The sequence below is a fragment of the Triticum urartu genome, chromosome 2 (genome assembly GCF_003073215.2).
Source record: "Triticum urartu cultivar G1812 chromosome 2, Tu2.1, whole genome shotgun sequence".
NCBI lineage: Eukaryota > Viridiplantae > Streptophyta > Magnoliopsida > Poales > Poaceae > Triticum > Triticum urartu.
This window is the reverse complement of record NC_053023.1, coordinates 76,781,544-76,801,986: the sequence shown is the minus strand read 5'-3', so window position 1 is coordinate 76,801,986 and position 20,443 is coordinate 76,781,544. Positions and strand designations below refer to the sequence as shown.

The following is a 20,443-nucleotide window of genomic DNA, read 5'->3' as shown; positions in this document are numbered from 1 at the left end:
AGAGAGGAGGCAAGGCAAGGAAGGGATGGCGGCCCCCCTAGCCCAAACCGAATTGGACTAGGGGGCCGGCCCCCCTTTCCTCCTTTCCTCCCTCTTCTTCCTTCTTCCTCTCCTCCTTCCTTTCCTCCTCCTAGTAGGAGTAGGAAAGGGGAGTCCTACTCCTACTAGGAGGAGGACTCCTCCTCATGGCGCGCCCTACAGGGCCGGCCGGCCTCCCCCTCTCGCTCCTTTATATACAGGGGCAGGGGGGCACCCTAGAACACACAAGTTGATCATTGATCTGTCCCAGCCGTGTGCGGTGCCCTCCCCCACCATAATCCACCTCGGTCATACTATAGTGGTGCTTAGGCGAAGCCCTGCAACGTTAGCTTCATCAACATCGTCACCACGCATGTCGTGGAATTGTCACGACAGATGTCCTTAGTGTCAGGACTTAGTCGCGAGGCCAACGCATCTATGTGGTAGCTTGAGAGGGGTTGATCGGGATGAGAGACGTAGGGCGGATCAACACACAAGCCACAGATTTAGACAGCTTCGGGCCCCGGGAAACATCACCCGGTAATAACCCTATATGCTGTTTGAGGCTAGATCTCATTATGCTCATGAGAGAGTCGCCGCATCAGCCGGCTCCCCTTTTGTTGTGTCTAGCCCTAGAGATTGTTTCTTGTCCCTCTTAGGGTGCCCTGCCCCTACTTATATAACTTGAAGGGGCGGGTTGCATGTAGAGTCCAACTCGGACTTAAGAGTTAACTATTCTGACTTATCTTCGCGGGCTTCTCTCCATGGGCTTCTTACCTGTAACATCCCAAATTTTCAATTTGGAATGTTATACATTAGAGCATCTTTGCATATCATATCTTATTTGCATTTTGGCTTGATCATAGAAATCCTACGCAACTCAACGACCCATGGAGAGAGTTGGGGATTTTGTTATTTTCAAATCTGGGTTTTCTAATTTTTTTGAAAATAGGATCATTTGATTTAATTATTTTATCTTCAATTATTTCTATTATAAAAATAAGTGAGAGGGAATAAAATGACTTTCCCAAAATAAATAAATATTGAGGATTTAATAAAAAATCAAATAAGATTTAATTTTGGAGTTTTTTGCTGTTTTATTTGAATTTAGGAAAATTGCACATTTTTCAAAATTGCATTTAGGCCACAAATAAATGTTCACTTTGTCCGGCTTGATTTTAGAAGTCAGGGAAAATTTATTTCGAGATTTTTGGAGTCCGTTTAGTATTTCTTTTCATTCTTTTTCTGCATGTCAATTTTTTTTAAAAAAAAGTCGACTGACTTAGGGCCGTACTCGGCCAGGACTTCTCGGGCCAGGCCTTTATAAGCCGCGCCCCGAGGCCCTTTACCGATGCCCCATCCAAAACCCTAACCCTAGCCGCCACCCGCAGCCGCGCCGCCGCCCGCGCCGGATCCCGCCGCCGCCCGCGCCCTGCCGCCCGCGCCGGAGCCCGCCGCCGCCCGCGCCGCCTCGCCGGAGCCCGCCACCGCCCGCGCCGCCTCGCCGGAGCCCGCCGCCGCCTCGCAGAGCTCGCCGCCGCCCCGCCGGACCTCTCGCCGCCGCTGACTCGCCGGGTCCCGCCGGAGTTCGAGGTAGCCGCCGGTTTTTTTAAAACTGATCGGTTTTATTTTGTAAACCCTAGATCAGTTTTTTTCTAGATCCGGTTCGGTTTATTTTCTCTCTCTTCGGTTTAGTTATTTAGCGAACGGCCGCTTTTACGTTCGTTTCAACGAACGGTTTCCACCGTTAGACGCAGACAACGAACGTTTGTTCGTTACCCTGTTCATCGTTTTTTTTCTTTTTCTCGGATTTTCCGTGATTATTTCTGATCGTGATTCCTGATCCTAGAAATCCAAGTAGATGAGGTAGTACCTATTACTTGTTTTATTATCAAACCCTGGGAGTTACTTCTATGCATTGCTTATATTGCCATGCTATGCTAGTAGACGTGGATTGGGTGAGTGTATCCATGACAGATGTGTGATTGTTAACTAATGGTTTATTTAAGGTGGCAACTTTAATACACATTTGTATGGATTGAGGCACCTGGGTACTCCAGCGATTGCCTGTTTTTCTTTATGGACCGCCACCCAGGCTCAAAGGGATCATGAGATTATTAATGCTAGAAACTTCCGTGTGCAGCCACAAGCTACTATGGGCTCTAGAATAGTTGATTAAGTCGCGCGAACTCTTACAGTGGTAGACTAGCAGATGTAGGGGAAAGTAGGTGTAACGGTCTACCCGATTGTAAGGTGCTAGCGCTTCTGAAAGACTATGTCTCGGTCATCCATTTCTCAAACACCATGTAGTGCGAGAATCCCAACGGAGGAGATCGAGTCTTGTGGGGAAAAGTGCGCAAACCTCTGTAGAGTGTATAAACTAATCATGATTAGCCGTGTCCCCGGTTATGGACATCTTGAGTATCTAGTACTTGGATTATCATGTGAATCTCATCATGTGACTTTAATTAATTTTGTTGGGTTTTAAATGATGATGCTTAATTGGGATTGAGAGGGTGTCTATACTCTCAATATTTAACAACCACCATGATAGTTAAAATAAAATTTATTCCTTTGCAGTAGGGAAAAATTGGCTTTACGCAAAACTGTAACCATAGAGCTTTCCACCAGCCATATATGTATGTAGTATAGCCCAGTATGTTCATTACTCTCTATGTGTTACTTTGCCAGCATATTCCATGTGCTGACCCGTTTTCGGACTGCAACGTTCATGTTGCAGACTTTTCAAACGACGAGTAAGGAGCTTTAGGTTGTGGTTCTATACTCAGTGATGCCGTTGGAGTTGATGGACTCACTTATCTACCAAGCCTTCCGTTGTTATCGTTATTAGATGGCCTTAAGCCATATTATTTGTAATAAGTTCTCTTTTCAGACACTCGTTGTAATAAGTGTGTGATTGCTACTCTGTCATAAATCCTTCAAGTACTGTGCGTGTCAGCATTACTCATCCAGGGATGACACTGAAGCACAGAGATCGGACCATTTGAGGTCTGGTCGCTACATTACCACGGGCTTCTTAATGTCTTGGGCTTCTTTAACTGCCGACTTACAATCTGGCTTAACTGTCTGGCTTAACTATCTGCTTAACTATCTGCTTAACTGTCTGCTTGACTGTCTGGCTTAACTGTCTGCTTAACTGTCTGGCTTAACATTCTGCCGGCTTATAGTAAATAATCAGCCGGCTTACATGACTATGGCTACCGGCTTATGTGACTGTGTGTGCTGGCTTACATGACTGTGTCTGTTGGTTTAACCTGCTTAACTGTCCCGCCGGCTTATAGTCTGCCGGGTCACCAATGAAACATTAAGTCATAGCTGGGTCATATCTCCGGCCCAGTCACACCGCGTGGTATATCCCCGGCATTAGTCCCCAGTTTAATTTGGATTTATCCATGTTAAACTGATCCTGTAGACAAAAACGCAAGAAAAATTTTAACAGGTTATGCTCCGGGTTAAATATCTTTGTAATCCACCACCTGATCATCCTTAACTCCTTGTTATTTCCTTCTTCGAAAATCCGGGTAAATAAGTCAACTTCATAATCAATTTGGCGACGTTGGTTTCTCACAGAGAAAAACGGGTTCTAATTAGATGATGCCGAGTCATAATTGTTGCCGACGCCGGGTCAAAACTGAGAATTTTGAAAATTTCTCTCCCTCATATCCATCTAACCTGTAGCCCCCAAGTCTTGAGTAGAAACAGAGTGGTGACTTAAGACTTGCTTAAACATAAATATTGCCACTTTGAAGAAATCCATGTTGTTCATCTCAGTCACTAGTAAAGACTGAATACTCCATATATGTAGCCCCCAAGTGCCGGGTTGTCATGCTTGCAGCAACCTCGGACTTGTAATTGCCTTATACTCATAAAACCTTCAACCAATGTAGTCCCCAAGGGCCGGGTCATTATGCAATAATGAGCAGAGACTTTATAAATATGATCATGCTTCATTGAAAATAACATCATATGATGTAACTCCACCATGGGGCTTGAACCCACGTCCACAAGGTTAAGAGCCTTGTGCTTTACCAACTGAGTAGTAGACCCTTGAATATAATGGATTAAGACTTGTGTACCTCGAATCATTGATAGGAGCAATTGGTAGCCCCAAGGTCCAGCTCATTACAATGTGATGAGTCGGGTCTTCAATAAGGCAAGTTAAAAATGATTTTGCATTAGCCCCCAAGTGCCATTGTGCATGCTGGCAGTGACATGGGACTTGCATATTTGATGTAATCTCAATTTGAATAATGTAGCCCCCAAGTGCCGGGTTGTAAGCCTGCAGCGACTCGGGACTATTCCTTCCATTGTAGAATAAATTATATCCATTGATAAAATAATATCCATTGCGCTGAAGTGACTTTGAAAACCTCAATCATAATATTGGTTATTCATAACCATAATAAAAATCCAGCCATGTTGGCTATTAAAGATTTGAATAATATAACCCGGTTAAAAAACCGGTTCCTGTGATATTGAATCGTACTGCCGGTTTAGGATACCTGTGCAGTAAGGGTGATAACCCGATCTTTAGAAGCCAAAAATCTTCCAAATGTTTATGATTGTCATATATGGCGACTTATCATCCAAAGTCAAGCCGGGCTAATTGAAACCACACATATGCTTCAGATATGAACAAAAAGTCTCAAGACAAACTCAAAAGACTGCTTTCAAAATATTTAAGCAAAATAGAAAAAATAATTTGAGGCTTCTGATTCGAATACGATTAGTAAACCGGACCAAGGGGGTTAAGCTAGGATTCGAATACGATCATGTAGCCCCCAGTGGCTTTGGCGTTGCGCCGATCAAGAGGGTATTGACAGCTATGTTCTCTTTGGTTCGAATACGACCTATGTTTGAACAGGAAGCCCCCAAATGACCTTGAGAGGTTTTTAATGACCCTGATTCGAATACGATCCAAGTTGGACCCAAAAGGGGTTAAGCTATGATTCGAATACGATCAAGAAGCCCCCTAGTGAGTTTGGCACTGTGCCGATCAAGAGGGTACCGACTGCTATGTTCTCTTTGGTTCGAATACGACCTATGTTTGAACAGGAGGCCCCCAAATGATCATTGAAACGGGGTACCTATGTTTGAGTTGTGCTTTGCAACAGACTCTCTTTGGTCCCTTTAATTTGTCTGAGAATTCGAACTTGTGAGTAATGAATTCTTCTTGAACCGGGCGTTGAGCCGAATATTAAAAGCTTCAGAGCTTTGTGGGCCAGATTTTAAACCGGATATTGAGCTTCAATGCTTTGTGAGAGACAGATTTCTCTTGAACCGGATTTTAAACTGGATTTTTTCTTTATTTTGAGCCGGAAATTTTTTGACGGCCTTTAAACTGGCAATATTTACTGAGCCATGTCATCATAGCCTCATAGCCCCCGAGTTTTAAGACTACTCAAGGAATTGGTTTGAGACTCTCCATGCTTGACCATGATATGACCAGTGGATTGCTGGAATATGTTAAATCTCGGCGGGTTATAATTGACCCTGTCCATTGACCCGTCCGATGTAGGCAAGGGCCATAGCTTGATGACCTTTTTTAATGGTGAATTCTGCATAAGAAATTGCACAAATGAGAATAATTGTTCTCGAAGAAAATAAGAATGTATTAATAAAAATTGATTGGACTGCTTTCACCTGATTTGTCTGGACGGAAAATGAGTCGTATATAGCGTCCATAGATCACCTCCAATAACTGCAACTGTAATTTAGCCACTCTCATGGCTGCGGTGGAGATGGTGGCTTAAAGCGCGGAACCGGACTTTTCAGAAAGATCCTCCGGGTCATGTTTCACTAAAACAAAAACCCACCTATCGCAACGGATATCTACCAACGATACATAACATGTGTTGTTTGTTTCACCTCCCACCTCCCCACCCCTCCCACACTTTGAGCTAACCTCCCCGTACCCAAAAATACACTTTTCTATCAAACATCTATCTCCCTCTCGCCTGATTCCCCTTTCTCGCCCAACTTCCATGACCATGACGCTGCCGCCACCGCCACCAATTGTTTTGAGGAACATACTAGCGCCACCACAAGCCAGCCACACCGTGAGCCCCCAGCCTCCATGATGGCCGCAACAGGCCACCATGCGTGCGCTAGCAGCCGCCGCTACCGAACTGGCCTGGCCAGATCTGGGCCCAAGCGTACATGAGAGCAGCAGCTCCGTGCACCACCGACCACCGCCTCCACCGTACCTCTCCGCTGCAAGAAGGCACCAGCGCCGGAGCCCTGGAGGAGCCACCCCGCCGCCGTGTCCCCCACCGCGTAGACCACTACCTGCCTCCACGAGGTCCCCCAACTCGTGAGCGCGACACTTGACTCCGGGAGAAACGGATCTCGCCGGGGCGGCCCTGCACGGGATTTGACCGTCGGAGGTTGGTGGTGATGGAGAGAGGGAGGAGGTGGAGCCAGCAACATTGTAGGGCCGGTAACAACACACATCTTGAGAGACATGCACAATTCCTCCGAGTCATTATAATCTTTAACTGTTTATTCCATAAGAGCACGTTCTGGAAAAATTGATATGCAACTTCGAACTATTGGTATCACAGGTTTTGGTGGTAACACATGCTCACCTTCAGTTCAAACCAACAACAATGATCATGAACTGGTACCCTGTTTGTTTATTTGGAGCACACACAGATGAGTCGTGGTGCACACCATTGCATAGTGTCGAAGTATGGGTTGTAACCTTCCTATTATATACACAAGTGATTTATTCTGAACCCTAGTGCCACGGGTGTCTGGCACGATTCTCTCACCAATGGTTTCTAGGCCCACTACCTCGCATCTGCACACAAGTTGCTTCGCTCGGGCCTGACGGTGTTGTGCCTCGCAGGCTACCTATGTCGGCGCTTAATCTTGACTGCAGGTTGGATCTGACACAAATTGCCTTATGGGCGCGTAATGTAGCTACGGTTCAGTTGTTGATGATTCCCCCCTTCTGTTTTCAAGATAAAACATGCATTGAACATATGATTAACTCTATTTACATCTATGCAGGAGCTCCAGGCTTCCTCTACATTGGCTTCGGGTTGTCATACCATGAAATATCCAAGCTCTGCAAATCAATTCTGCGCTGAAGTTGTACTGCTCCATGACAAGTAGGTTAGTAGCACAAACTTTCCTGACCTCCAATAAGATGTGTGTCGAGTGTATCTAATTATATTTTCCACCTGTATATCATCATGTGCTTTTTTCCATGAATTTTTTGTGCCTACTAGATGACAGCTAACAGTTTGTCAGTCTCTAAATACTTGGAGTAGCTGTGATTTTGGTATGAAGTTTCCAGGTCATGTTTCAAACAGTTGATAGTAGATGCACAAATAAATAGGACTGTGTTTAGATCTTTAGCTTGCCTTTGCTGATTTGTAAGGGATTAACTTACTTTAATGGCATGCAGCTTCAGGGCAGATAGATATGTACAGATTACTACATCATCGGAGAGTAAGGTAACCCATTCGCTCATCGATTAGGTATTTTGTACATTCCCATATTTTGCCCATTACCCTATTTTGTACATTCCTATAGATTTTGATGTTCAGTTATTGAATGGCATGACAAATGATACAACATTAGGAAGCTAAAAGGTCACAAAGATCAAATTCTTTTGATATATAATATGCCACATTGGCAGCAATGGCTTGGGTAGTATTTCTTAAAACTAGGTAAGTATTGAAAAAAACTAATCAGCCATGGTCTGCTTTTATTCAGACTGTTCAGCCATTACATAGGTCTCCTTTTGATGCATTTTCATAAATATGCATTTAGCTTATGTACTAGGTTGGTCTTCAACAATTAATTAGTGGCAAATCAATTTCTCTTCTTCTGTAAACATCTTGGATCTCACTTTCTCTAGAAACAAAACATCCAAACTTTTTCCTAGAGAAGCCCAAACGAATTCATGCCCCATTTAGGGCGGCCAAGACCATAGTCGTGGCTCATCTCTTCTAAATATTTGTTTGTGTCTGATGTCCTCATCTCAGATTGTGGTGGTGGTGCGGTCAGAGTGGAACCAAACTTCCTATAGCGGCTCAGTCTAGTATGGTACCTCCGATTTATCTTTCCTAACTTCTAATGAATTATTCTCTCATGTCCTCTCTTCTATACTAATTAGGGCATGATCTTGTCTGTAATAATTAGATCATGCTATCCAGCAAGGCTGCGTCAGGGGCTCAGGCCAGGCATGATGGCAAGCAGAGTGGATTAGAAAGTTATCCAACAACACCCCTTTTCCGTTTCACAGTTAACAATGCCAACTGCCCCAAATCTGATGATGTGTTCCTTTTTCATGTTGTTCCTTCTACAGGTTCTGAGAATGCACTCATGGATTGAAAATTTCTAATGTCCGAAGTTGTAGTTCTCAGGTAACTACGCAGTTTTGTGTGACGGTTTTCAAGCTGATGGCATCGATATTTTCTCTCTTAATACATCATAGAAAGCAAAACTAATTAGTGCAGAGTCCTTTGGAAAATAGAAATACAATTCTTTAGTCGATATTATTGTTATCTAAGTACTTACCACCTAGTTGGTTGTTGAATTCATCTCATTATTAATATAATACAATCTTTGGATAATTGTTAGTAGTAAATACATGTTGATGGTTGTTGATAGTGACTAGGCACATCCGATTGATCAAAGATGCCTGCGACACGTTTCGTTCGGCTCCAGAAACGTATTGATTTTATAGTATTGGGAAGCTTTGCTTCCGATTGGCTCTATGGAAAACACGCTTCATTTGGTTGGTGCAGATATGTTTCAGTTTTCCAATCAGCTTCGATCTGGGCATTTTTAGTTTTGTGAATTCCTATATCAGAAACCACAGCTATAAAAGACATTGCAGGTGAATGGTATGGTTTCTGGAAGCATTGAAATCAGAAACCACTATTTTCCTACGAACCAAACACGTCATTAGTGTCTTAATCTGAACTCTACTAAGTTATGTGTAAGACATACATATGCTTATGTCTGTTCTCCGAAACATCTTCTCTTGGACACGTGGTATTTTTATGTGGATCCTTTCCGTAGAATGCATAGCATGTATATTTTTAGACTTCAAATTTCGAATTTATAACTGAATAGTATTATGCTTTTTTCTTTGTAGGTTGATGAGAAGTTCAATACTAGGTGACTACTTGGATCCTTGGATAATTTATGCTGATCTTTGGTACTTGGAGGAGAGTGAAGACAGTTCACAGAATTTTAGAAATTTATATGCTTTAAAATGTTTCATTTTCTAGGAAATTGATGTACTCCTAATAGATGATACTTGCATTGCAATGTAACAGATTATGCCATTGAATCAATATATTAGTTTCATTCTATGAATTTTACTGAAGTTGTACCTTGTAGTGCGAGCTCAAAAAAAGGTGTCATGTACTGCTATTTGAACAACCTACTGTTATAAATGATTATATATAGTGGTTATTCTATTTGTGCAAACAACAACACATAGAAGCATTGGATGAATCTGTTGTTGGCTTGCAACACATTATTCTTGAGATTACCAACGGATCTATATACGTTGTTGTAGACCCTTGCAACGCCACCAACGACAACGCATAATAATTCGTTGGTGTAGACCTTAGCAACGCTTATATGGACAAAAGGCAACACATCAATGCGTTGTTGATGGGGGTTCCTGTTATAGTGTTTGCCCCTGTTTTTTACCGCCTTTGACTTTTCCTTCGTTTCCTTCTTTCCAAACAGAACGAGCGCAGGGGAAGCAATGCTCCTTTTCTGGTGGAGCGAAAGGCGAGAGCTCGCCGGGTCGGAGATGGTGGCTGGCAGCTCAAACTGAGGCCGGTATGGCGTGAGGTGGATGCGTGATGGCGGCTTAACGGCCACAGCGGGGCCGCGACAAAGGAGCGCGGCGGGGGCCCGGTGGCTCAGGGGCATCGGCAGGCGGCTTGAAGCGAAGCGAGGCCGGGCTCGGAGATGACGGCTCAATAGCGGAGAACCGAGCGGCGGCTTGAAGAAGCCGTGGGGTTGGTGACTCACGATGGCGACAGCTCCACGCGGCGGCTCAGGACGCGGCCGGTAGTGGCGCAAGGCGACTTGGTGCAGTCTCCAGCGGGAGTGTTGCTACCTCTTGAGCACGTGCGTTGGTTTTACCTTGAAGAGGAAAGGGTGATGCAGTAAAGTAGCGTAAGTATTTCCATCAGTTTTTGAGAACCAAGCTATCAATCCAGTAGGAGGCAACACTTAGGGAAATACTTACGCTGGATTGATACCAAGATCACCTCCAACCCTCGCACCTTCTCATGCATGGCCTCCTACTAGATTGATAACTTGGTTCTCAAAAACTGAGGGAAATACTTATGCTACTTTGCTGCATCATCCTTTCCTCTTCGGGGAAATCCAACGCAGTGCTCAAGAGGTAGCAAGAAGAATTTCTGGCGCCATTGCCAGGGAGGTTCGCGCAAGTCAAGATCTAACTCCCGACAATGAGCCATTTCTGGCGCCGTTGCCGGGGAGGTTCGCACAAGTCAAGATTTGATTTTCGACAACAAGCCATTTCTAGCGCCTACGCAAAAGTCAACATACCAAGTACCCATCACAACCCTTATCTCCCGCATTACATTATTTGCCATTTGCCTCTCGTTTTCCTCTCCCCCACTTCACCCTTGTCGTTTTATTCGCCCTCTCTCTACCTATCCTCCCTCTCTTTCTCTATTTGCCTCTTTTTGCCCGCTTACTTTTTGTTTGCTTGTGTGTTGGATTGCTTGCTTGTCTCGATGGCTCTTCCCCGATTTGGTGATCTTCACCTTAAAAGGTTAGAAGAAATCGAAAACAACTTTAGGAGTTTTATGGTCTTGCAATTTGAGCATAATAGTTTCTTTAGAAACGAGCTTAAGGAACAAAAAAGTTTTATGAGTTTTATGAATAAAGAGCTCGATGATATGTCTAAAGAATTTGATGGTTTAAGATCCCAAATTGCTCGTCTTGAGAAATTGACTGCTGAAATTTTGGATAAGCAGGCCACCTTAGTTAATAGGATGGCCGCTAAACCGGATTTTTATGAAAATAAAGATGAAGATCTAAAAGTTATTGATGTGTCCCCTATTAAATCTTTGTTTTACAATATGAATTTTGATAATGATGGGACTGAATATGATCCACCTTTACCTAGAAGGCGTTCCAAAAATTTGGAGTCTTTAGATCATGATGCTAAATTTGATGAAAGTGGGATTGAAGAAATTAAAACCCTATATGTTGCTAAACCCACTATTTTGGATTTCAAGGAATTTAATTATGAAAATTGCTCTTTGATTGATTGTATTTCCTTGTTGCAATCCGTGCTAAATTCTCCTCATTCTTATAGTCAAAATAAAGCGTTTACTAAACATATCGTTGATGCCTAGATGCAATCTTATGAAGAAAAACTTGAGTTGGAAGTTTCTATCCCTAGAAAGCTTTATGATGAGTGGGAACCAACTATTAAAATTAAGATTAAAGATCATGAGTCCTATGCTTTATGTGATTTGGGTGCTAGTGTTTCCACGATTCTAAAGACTTTGTGTGATTTGTTAGGTTTCCGTGATGTTGATGATTCCTCTCTAAACTTGCATCTTGCAGATTTCACTATTAACAAACCTATGGGAGGAATTAATGATGTTCTTATTGTCGCAAATAGGAATTATGTGCCCATAGATTTTATCGTTCTTGACATAGATTGCAATCCTTCATGTCCTATTATTCTTGGTAGACCTTTCCTTAAAACGATTGGTGCAATTATTGATATGAAGGAAGGAAATATCAGATTCCAATTTCCGTTAAGCAAAGGCATGGAACACTTTCCTAGAAAGAAAATTAAATTACCTTATGAATCTATTATGAGATCCACTTATGGATTGCCTACCAAAGATGGCAATACTTAGATCTATCCTTGATTTTTATGCCTAGCTAGGGGCGTTAAACGACAGCGCTTGTTGGGAGGCAACCCAATTTTATTTTTATTCCTTGCTTTTTTTTCTCCTGTTTAGTAATAAATAATTTACCTAGCCTCTGTTTTGGTTGTGTTTTTTGTGTTTAATTAGTGTTTGTGCCAAGTAGAACCGTTGGGAAGACTTGGGGAAAGTCTTGATATCTTGCTGTAAAAAACAGAAACTTTAGCGCTCACGAGAACTGCTTCCATTTTTATTTGGAAAGTGATATTTAGTTAATTATTTTTGAAGATGAATAATAGATAAATTACTCACTTCCAGCAATTAATTTTAGAATTTTTGGGGTTCCAGATCTTGCGCTAGCTACAGATTACTACAGACTGTTCTGTTTTTGACAGATTCTGTTTTTCGTGTGTTGTTTGCTTATTTTGGTGAATCTATGGCTATTAAAATAGTTTATAAACCATAGAGAAGTTTGAATACAGTAGGTTTAACACCAATATAAATAAAGAATGAGTTCATTACAGTACCTTTAAGTGGTCTTTTGTTTTCTTTCGCTAACGGAGCTCACGAGATTTTCTACTTTGAGTTTTGTGTTGTGAAGTTTTCAAGTTTTGGGTAAATATTTGATGGATTATGGAACAAGGAGTTGCAAAAGCCTAAGCTTGGGGATGCCCATGGCACCCCCAAGATAATCTAAGGACACCTAAAATACAAAGCTTGGGGATGCCCCAGAAGGCATCCCCTCTTTCGTCTACTTCTATCGGTAACTTTACTTGGAGCTATATTTTTATTCACCACATGATATGTGTTTTGCTTGGAGCATCTTGTATTATTTGAGTATTTATTTGTTAGTTAACCACAATCATCCTTGCTGAACACAACTTTTGAGAGAGTCATACATGATTTGGAATTTGTTAGAATACTCTATGTGCTTCACTTATATCATTTGAGTTATATAGTTTTGCTCTAGTACTTCACTTATATCTTTTAGAGCACGGTGGTGGATTTGTTTTATAGCATGGTAATTTGCTTAAATCCTAATATGCTTAAAAACTTTATTATGAGTGTGTTGAATGCTATGAGAAGTTTGATGCTTGATAATTGTTTGAGATATGAAGATGATGATATTAAAGTTGTGCTAGTTGAGTAGTTGTGAATTTGAAAAATACTTGTGTTAAAGTTTGTGATTCCTGTAGCATGCACATATAGTGAACCGTTATGTGATGAAGTCGGAGCATGATTTATTTATTGATTGTCTTCCTTATGAGTGGCGGTTGGGGACGAGCGATGGTCTTTTCCTACCAATCTATCCCCCCTATGAGCATGCGTGTAATACTTTGCTTTGATAACTTGTAGATTTTTGCAATAAGTATATGAGTTCTTTATGACTAATGTTGAGTCCATGGATTATACGCACTCTCACCCTTCCACCATTGCTAGCCTCTCTAATACCGCGCACCTTTCGCCGGTATCATACACCCACCATATACCTTCCTCAAAACAGCCACCATACCTACCTATTATGGCATTTCCATAGCCATTCCGAGATATATTGCCATGCAACTTTCCACCGTTCCGTTTATTATGACACACTCCATCATTGTCATATTGCTTAGCATGATCATGTAGTTGACATCGTATTTGTGGCAAAGCCACCGTTCATAATTCTTTCATACATGTCACCCATGAGTCATTGCATATCCCGGTACACCGCCGGAGGCATTCATATAGAGTCAAATTTTGTTCTAAGTATCGAGTTGTAATTGTTGAGTTGTAAGCAAATAAAAGTGTGACGATCATCATTATTAGAGCATTTCCCGGTGAGGAAAGGATGATGGAGACTATGATTCCCCCACAAGTCGGGATGAGACTCCGGACGAAAAATAAAAAAAGAGAAAGAAAAGAGGCCATAAAAAAGGAGAAAAGGCCCAAATAAAAAAATTACAGAAAAAGAGAGAAGTGACAATGCTACTATCCTTTTACCACACTTGTTCTTCAAAGTAGCACCATGATATTCATAGTATAGAGTCTCTCATTTCGTCACTTTCATATACTAGTGGGAATTTTTCATTATAGAACTTGGCTTGTATATTCCAATGACGGGCTTCCTCAAAATGCCCTAGGTCTTCATGAGCAAGCAAGTTGGATGCACACCCACTTAGTTCTTTTTGAGCTTTCATATACTTATAGCTCTAGTGCATCTGTTGCATGGCAATCCCTACTCACTCACATTGATATCTATTGATTAGCATCTCCATAGCCCGTTGATACGCCTAGTTGATGTGAGACTATCTTCTCCCTTTTTATCTTCTCCACAACCACCATTCTATTCCACCTATAGTGCTATATTCATGGCTCACGCTCATGTATTGCGTGAAGATTGAAAAAGTTTTGAGAATGTCAAAAGTATGAGACATTTGCTTGGCTTGTCATCGGGGTTGTGCATGATTTAAATACTTTGTGTGGTGAAGATAGAGCATAGCCAGACTATATGATTTTGTAGGGATAACTTTCTTTGGCCATGTTATTTTGAGAAGACATGATTGCTTGGTTAGTATGCTTGAAGTATTATTATTTCTATGTCAATATTAAACTTTTATCTTGAATCTTTCGGATCTGAATATTCATACAACAATTAAGAAGAATTACATTAAAATTATGCCAAGTAGCACTTCACATCAAAAATTCTGTTTTTATCATTTACCTACTCGAGGACGAGAAGGTATTAAGCTTGGGGATACTTGATACGTCTCCAACATATCTATAATTTTTGATTGCTCCATGCTATATTATCTACTGTTTTGGACATTATTGGGCTTTATTATCCACTTTTATATTATTTTTGGGACTAACCTATTAACCGGAGGCCCAGCCCAGAATTGCTGTTTTTTTTGCCTATTTTTGGGTTTCGAAGAAAAGGAATATCAAATGGAGTCCAAACGGAATGAAACCTTCGGGAACGTGATTTTCTCACCGAACATGACCCAGGAGACTTGGACCCTACGTCAAGAAACAAAGGAGGAGGCCACGAGGTAGGGGGGCGCGCCTACCCCCCCCAAGTGTGCCCTCCACCCTCGTGGGGCCCCTGTTGCTCCACCGACGTACTCCTTCCTCCTATATATACCTACGTACCCCCAAACGATCAAATATGGAGCCAAAACCCTAATTCCACTGACGTAACTTCCTGTATCCACGAGATCCCATCTTGGGGCCTGTTCCAGAGCTCCGTCGGAGGGGGTATCCATCACGGAGGGCTTCTACATCAACACCATAGCCTCTCCGATGGAAGTGTGAGTAGTTTACCCCAGACCTTCGGGTCCATATTTATTAGATAGATGGCTTCTTCTCTCTTTTTAGATCTCAATACAATGTTCTCCCCCTCTCTTGTGGAGAATCTATTCGATGTAATCTTCTTTTTGCGGTGGTGTTTGTTGAGACCGATGATTGTGGGTTATGATCAAGATTATCTATGAAAATATTTGAATCTTCCTCTGAATTCTTTATGTATGATTGTTATCTTTTGCAAGTCTCTTCGAATTATCAGTTGGTTTGGCCTACTAGATTGATCTTTCTTGCAATGGGAGAAGTGCTTAGCTTGGGTTCAATCTTGCCGGTGTCTTTTCCCAGTTGACAAGTAGGGGCTAGCAAGGCAACATATTGTATGTTTGCCATCGAGGATAACAATATGTTTTTTATCATATTGCATGAATTATCCCTGACATCATGTCATCTTTCTTAGGCGTTACTCTGTTTTCATGAACATAAAACTCAGATGCATGCTGGATAGCGGACGATGAAGTGGAGTAATAGTAGTAGATGCAGGCAGGAGTCGGTCTACTTGTCTCGGACGTGATGCCTACATACATGATCATACCTAGATATTCTCATAACTATGCTCAAGTCTGTCAATTGCTCAACAGTAATTCGTTCACCCACCGTAGAATACTTATGCTCTTGAGAGAAGCCACTAGTGAAACCTATGGCCCCCGGGTCTATCTTCATCATATTAATCTTCCAATTCTTAGTTATTCCCTTTGCTTTTTTACTTTGCTTTTATTTTACTTTGCATCTTTATCACAAAAATACCAAAAATATTATCTTATATCATATCTATCAGATATCACTCTCGTAAGTGACCGTGAAGGGATTGACAACCCCTTATCACGTTGGTTGCGAGGAGTTATTTGTTTTGTGCAGGTGCTAGGGACGCATGTGCAACCTCCTATTGGATTGATACCTTGGTTCTCAAAAACTGAGGGAAATACTTACGCTACTTTGCTGCATCATCCTTTCCTCTTCGGGGAAATCCAACGCAGTGCTCAAGAGGTAGCAAGAAGAATTTATGGCACCGTTGCCGGGGAGGTTCGCGCAAGTCAAGACCTGACTCCCGATAATGAGCCATTTCTGGTGCCGTTGCCGGGGAGGTTCGCGCAAGTCATGATTTGATTTCCGACAACGAGCCATTTCTGGCGCCTACGCAAAAGTCAACATACCAAGTACCCATCACAACCCGTATCTCCCGCATTACATTATTTGCCATCTGCCTCTCCTTTTCCTCTCCCCCACTTCACCCTTGCCGTTTTATTCGCCCTCTCTCTACCTATCCTCCCTCTCTTTCTCTATTTGCCTCTTTTTGCCTGCTTGCTTTTTGTTTGCTTGTGTGTTGGATTGCTTGCTTGTCTCGATGGCTCTTCCCCGATTTGGTGATCTTCACCTTAAAAGGTTAGAAGAAATTGAAAATAGCGTTAGGAGTTTTATGGTCTTGCAATTAGAGCATAATAGTTTCTTTAGAAACGAGCTTAAGGAAAAAAAAAGTTTTATGAGTTTTATGAATAAAGAGTTCGATGATATGTCTAAAGAATTTGATGGTTTAAGATCCCAAATTGCTCGTCTTGAGAAATTGACTGCTGAAATTTTGGATGAGCAGGCCACCTTAGTTAATAGGATGGACGCTAAACCGGATTTTTATGAAAATAAAGATGAAGATCTAAAAGTTATTGATGTGTCCCCTATTAAATATTTGTTTTGCAATATGAATGTTGATAATGATGGGACTGAATATGATCCACCTTTACCTAGAAGGCGTTCCCAAAATTCGGAGTCTTTAGATCTTGATGCTAAATTTGATGAAAGTGGGATTGAAGAAATTAAAACCCTAGATGTTGCTAAAATCACTATTTTGGATTTCAAGGAATTTAATTATGAAAATTGCTCTTTGATTGATTGTATTTCCTTGTTGCAATCCGTGCTAAATTCTCCTCATTCTTATAGTCAAAATAAAGCGTTTACTAAACATATCGTCGATGCCTTGATGCAATCTTATGAAGAAAAACTTGAGTTGGAAGTTTCTATCCCTAGAAAGCTTTATGATGAGTGGGAATAAACTATTAAAATTAAGATTAAAGATCATGAGTTCTATGATTTATATGATTTGGGTGCTAGTGTTTCCACGATTCCAAAGACTTTGTGTGATTTGTTAGGTTTTCGTGATGTGGATGATTGCTCTCTAAACTTGCATCTTGCGGATTCCACTATTAAGAAACCTATGGGAAGAATTAATGATGTTCTTATTGTCGCAAATAAGAATTATGTGCCCGTAGATTTTATCGTTCTTGACATAGATTGCAATCCTTCATGTCCTATTATTCTTGGTAGACCTTTCCTTAGAACTATTGGTGCAATTATTGATATGAAGGAAGGAAATATTAGATTCCAATTTCCGTTAAGCAAAGGCATGGAACACTTCCCTAGAAAGAAAATTATATTACCTTATGAATCTATTATGAGATCCACTTATGGATTGCCTACCAAAGATGGCAATACTTAGATCTATCCTTGCTTTTTATGCCTAGCTAGGGGCGTTAAACTATAGCGCTTGTTGGGAGGCAACCCGATTTATTTTTATTCCTTGCTTTTTTCTCCTGTTTAGTAATAAATAATTTACCTATCCTCTATTTTGGTTGTGTTTTTTGTGTTTAATTAGTGTTTGTGCCAAGTAGAAATGTTGGGAAGACTTGGGGAAAGTCTTGATATCTTGCTGTAAAAAAACAGAAACTTTAGCGCTCACGAGAACTGCTGCCATTTCTATTTGGAAAGTGATTGTCGGTGTCAAAACTGGCGGATCTCGGGTAGTGGGTCCCGGACTGTGCATCTAGGCCGGATGGTAACAGGAGGCAGGGAACACGATGTTTTACCCAGGTTCGGGCCCTCTTGATGGAGGTAAAACCCTACGTCCTGCTTGATTAATATTGATGATATGGGTAGTACAAGAGTAGATCTACCACGAGATCAAGGAGGATAACCCTAGAAGCTAGCCTATGGTATGACTGTTGTATATGGAGTTGATTGCCTACGGACTACAACCCTCCGGCTTATATAGATACCGGATAGGGTTAGGGTTACATAGAGTCGGTTACAATGGTAGGAGTTCTTGAATATCCGCATCGCCAAGCTTGCCTTCCATGCCAAGGAAAGTCCCATCCGGACACGGGACGAAGTCTTCAATCTTATATCTTCATAGTCCAGGAGTCCGGCTGAAGGTATAGTCCGGCTACCCGAACACCCCCTAATCTAGGACTCCCTCAGTAGCCCCTGAACCAGGCTTCAATGACGACGAGTCCGGCGCGCAAATTGTCTTCGGCATTGCTGAAGGAAATATGCCCTAGAGGCAATAATAAAGTTATTATTTATTTCCTTATATCGTGATAAATGTTTATTATTCATGCTAGAATTGTATTAACCGGAAACATAATACATGTGTTAATACATAGACAAACAAAGTGTCACTAGTATGCCTCTACTTGACTAGCTCGTTAATCAAAGATGGTTATGTTTCCTAACCATAGACAAAGAGTTGTTATTTGATTAACGGGATCACATCATTAGTTGAATGATCTGATTGACATGACCCATTCCATTAGCTTAGCACCCGATTGTTTAGTATGTTGCTATTGCTTTCTTCATGACCTATACATGTTCCTATGACTATGAGATTATGCAACTCCCGTTTACCGGAGGAACACTTTGTGTGCTACCAAATGTCACAACATAACTGGGTGATTATAAAGGAGCTCTACAGGTGTCTCCAAAGGTACATGTTGGGTTGGCGTATTTCGAGATTAGGATTTGTCACTCCGTTTGACGGAGAGGTATCTCTGGGCCCTCTCGGTAATACACATAACATAAGCCTTGCAAGCATTGCAACTAATGTGTTAGTTGTGAGATGATGTATTACGGAACGAGTAAAGAGACTTACCGGTAACGAGATTGAACTAGGTATTGGATACCGACGATCGAATCTCGGGCAAGTAACATACCGATGACAAAGGGAACAACGTATGTAGTTATGCGGTCTGACCGATAAAGATCTTCATAGAATACGTAGGAGCCAATATGGGCATCCAGGTCCCGCTATTGGTTATTGACCGGAGACGTGTCTCGGTCATGTCTACATTGTTCTCGAACCGTAGGGTCTGCACGCTTAAAGTTACGATGGCAGTTTCATTATGAGTTTATGTATTTTGATGTACCGAAGGTTGTTCGGAGTCCCGGATGTGATCACGGACATGACGAGGAGTCTCGAAATGGTCGAGACATAAAGATCGATATATTGGAAGCCTATATTTGGACATCGGAATCGTTCCGGGTGAAATCGGCATTTTACCGGAGTACCGGGGGGTTACCGGAATCCCCCGGGGGTTATTGGGCCTACATGGGCCTTGAGGGAGAAGAGAGAAGGAGGCAGGAGGTGGCCGCGCGCCCCTCCCCTTCCTAGTCCGAATAGGACAAGGGAAGGGGGGCGGCGCCCCCCTTTCCTTCCTCTCTTCCTCCTCTTTCCCCCCTTCTCCTTCTCCAACTAGGAAAGAAGGGAGTCCTACTCCCGGTGGGAGTAGGACTCCCCCCTGGCGCGCCCCTCCTTGGCCGGCCGCCCCTCCCTTTGGCTCCTTTATATACGGGGGCAGGGGGGCACCCTAGAACACACAAGTTGATCTTCGCGATCGTTCCTTAGCCGTGTGCGGTGCCCCCCTCCACGATATTACACCTCGATCATATTGTAGCGGTGCTTAGGCGAAGCCCTGCGACGGTTAAACATCAAGATCATCACCACGCCGTCGTGCTGACGAAACTCCTCCCCGAAGCTTTGCTGGATCGGAGCCCGGGGTGCGTCATCGAGCTGTACGTGTGTCAAGAACTCGGAGGTGTCGGAGTAACGGTGCTTGGATCGGTTGGACCGGGAAGACGTACCACTACTTCCTCTACGTTGATTTAACGCTTCTGCTTCGGTCTACGAGGGTACGTAGACAACACTCTCCCCTCTCGTTGCTATGCACCACCATGATCTTGCGTGTGCATAGGAAATTTTTTGAAATTACTACGTTCCCCAACAGTGGCATCCGAGCCTAGGTTTTATGGTTTGATGTTATATGCACGAGTAGAACACAAGTGAGTTGTGGGCGATATAAGTCATACTGCCTACCAGCATGTCATACTTTGGTTCGGCGGTA

The 20,443-nt window shown here is 42.3% G+C and overlaps 1 long non-coding RNA gene across 2 annotated transcripts; it reads left to right on the top strand.

Annotated features, from left to right (window-relative positions):
• Positions 1-5,950: 5,950 nt before the first annotated feature.
• Positions 5,951-9,378, top strand: LOC125541097. 2 transcript variants are annotated; one of them, XR_007297439.1, is made up of 8 exons: positions 5,951-6,478; positions 6,603-6,922; positions 7,054-7,158; positions 7,454-7,502; positions 8,037-8,097; positions 8,194-8,263; positions 8,360-8,417; positions 9,155-9,378. It is a non-coding gene; the product is annotated as an uncharacterized LOC125541097 (long non-coding RNA). The 2 variants fall into 2 exon arrangements; XR_007297437.1 differs by having other exon boundaries at positions 6,603-7,158.
• The last annotated feature ends 11,065 nt before the right edge of the window (positions 9,379-20,443 follow it).